Genomic DNA, 2,383 nt, shown 5'->3' with positions numbered 1-2,383 from the left:
AATTGTTTATACCGCGTAAGAGTGGAAATCGTCAATTTTCAAGATTTCAAGATCAAGATTTTTAGACAAAACATTGAAACACGCGTTTTAATGGAACTATTCACGCTATTCCCGTTGACGGAACGTTCAAGTCGGTGTCTGTCAAGTGTGAATAGTTCCATTAAAACGCGTGTTTTAATGTAATGTCTGAATCGACCTTTATTTAAATCTGCTATGGCGATTAGGCTACTTAACACGACGAAATCCCGCAAATGGTCGAGAAACGCCACGAACTTTTTCGACTACCCACTATCGAGTCGATTCATAAATAACTTTCGTTTTTAACTCGCAGTTCATCTCCATATACCATTATCAAGCAATACACCCTGATCAATTGTATATTTACCATCGTCGACTACCACCTGTTCGCATTCGATAGATAAATTAAAAATTCCAAACTACAGGTGGTTTCCAAAAAGCATCATTAATTCGTTAACCGTGCCACAAATTATTTACGAATCAACCCGCAATATTTTCCCCTAAAATTGATCATTTTCACGCCGGCACATTCGTTTCTCTTCCATTCGTATTTCTAATTAATTTTCGTCTCTTTGACTAATCCCTATCGATTCATCCCCCCTTTATTGCTTCACCTATTGATTAGCTTATGCGAGTCTTGAGCCCGTCCTATCTCGCCAATCAAGTATATCTTCCTCGGGCACGCTTCGTCCAATTAGTATTATTTCGCGAAACTTTCGTCCCGGTAACGAAGCTCAATTATATTTAGAAACGACGCGTGTTTGGACAAGAAGAAATTAAAAAAAAAAAAAAAAATGAAAAAGAAGAAAATGAGAAACACGCACGAGTTTCTCAGAGAAATTCTCGCGCAGAAAGCACTCGAATTAAATTACTACTGCAAAATGAAAGATTAAACAGAGGTTACGAATGCCCCGTTGCAAATAGAATGTACGTAACGAACCGCCGCGACCGGTTAATTTCGAAAATCTAATTCTTCCTAGACCTGGCTACTTCTCTGAACTGTTCCCTTCGCTGGTTATTTTTTCTCTCTCTCTCTCTCTTTTTTTTTTTTAAGCTGTTTCTTGAGACCATTAGTTCTACAGAAACGATCCCCAATAAACAAACACTTTCGTTGCGGACGAAAGTAAGTAGCCGTTCGCTGGGAGCTGCAATTGTGATATTCTTTTTAAGGGGGTATCCTGAATTACGAGGTCTAAAAAAAGCTGTTTTTCATTGCATTTCGATCATTGTATTTCGATCATTGTATTTCGATCATCGTCGCTAAGTTTGAATTGTAATTTCTCCAAATTTTAGATCATGAATCTATTTACACTTTTTAAATTAATCTCGAAGAATATTTTCATAAAAATAATCGAACCGTGTTAAAAATAATTATTATTATTATAAATGATTAATACCGACATTAACCTTGCCGAGATCAACATAGCTGGCTATGGTAATCCAAATCTTTATTGTTGTAACTAGGTTCGAAGTGTATGTTCGCTGGGAGCTGCAATTATGATATTCTATTTCTTCTGAACTACGAGGTCTAAAACAAAAAGCGGTTTTTCGTGAATATTTTTTGAGGATGGAAGAAAAGAATTAATTCCATCGAACTTTCTATCCTATTTTCGTACATCTTTGAGTGGTATGTACAAATTTTTTCCAACAAGAAATGTTCAAATTGAGTCGACTGTGCAGGTCGTAATTTTGGTTCGACACAAAAAAAAGAAAAAAAAAAGGAAACCCAAAAGAACTTTTCATTTTCATACATTTCTTCCTCTAACTTAAAAAAAACCCGCAAAAAGGTGAAATGTGAACTTACTGAAAGTTTGAAAAAAAGAACGAGTTCTTTTGGGGTGAAAGAAATCACTTTGGCTTGATAAAAGAAGTTGTTCAAAAAAATTTTTGTACGATTTTTTTTTGGCTCACACACAAGAAAAATGTACGAAAATGAACATTTCTTTTGGTTTTCTTTTGCGTCGAACCAAAACTACGATCTGCATCTTTCCCGCCGACAGGAGATTTTAATTGCGAGGTGCTCCACAAGGATAAAAAGTTCGATAGAATGAATTGTTCTTTTCCATGCTAAAGAAATTCACGAAAAACCGATTTTTTAGACCTTTTGATTCAGGATATCTGCTTAATGAAGAATTTCTTACAAATGCTCTAATATGATTATTTTAAAGAACATATATATATGTTTATATACATATGGTTGTTTTTATTATTTTTCAGTTTTCATTTTTTTTTTCTTTTTCTTTTTCTTTTTTTTCGGCTAATTTCTTTTTCTTTTGTTCGGCAAATTTTTTATTCTATATTACAATGAAGAATTTCTTACAGATGCTCTAATATGATTATTTTGAAGAACATATATATATATATA

The 2,383-nt window shown here is 33.9% G+C and overlaps 1 protein-coding gene across 5 annotated transcripts in view; it reads right to left on the bottom strand.

The window, feature by feature from the left end:
- Positions 1-2,383, bottom strand: part of LOC128893906 (uncharacterized) — a 44,503-nt gene that overhangs the window by 37,201 nt on the left and 4,919 nt on the right. The window lies entirely within an intron of this gene.

This window comes from Hylaeus anthracinus, unplaced genomic scaffold, assembly GCF_026225885.1.
Source record: "Hylaeus anthracinus isolate JK02 unplaced genomic scaffold, UHH_iyHylAnth1.0_haploid 3, whole genome shotgun sequence".
In the NCBI taxonomy this organism is placed as follows: domain Eukaryota; kingdom Metazoa; phylum Arthropoda; class Insecta; order Hymenoptera; family Colletidae; genus Hylaeus; species Hylaeus anthracinus.
This window is presented reverse-complemented; position numbering and strand designations above follow the sequence as displayed.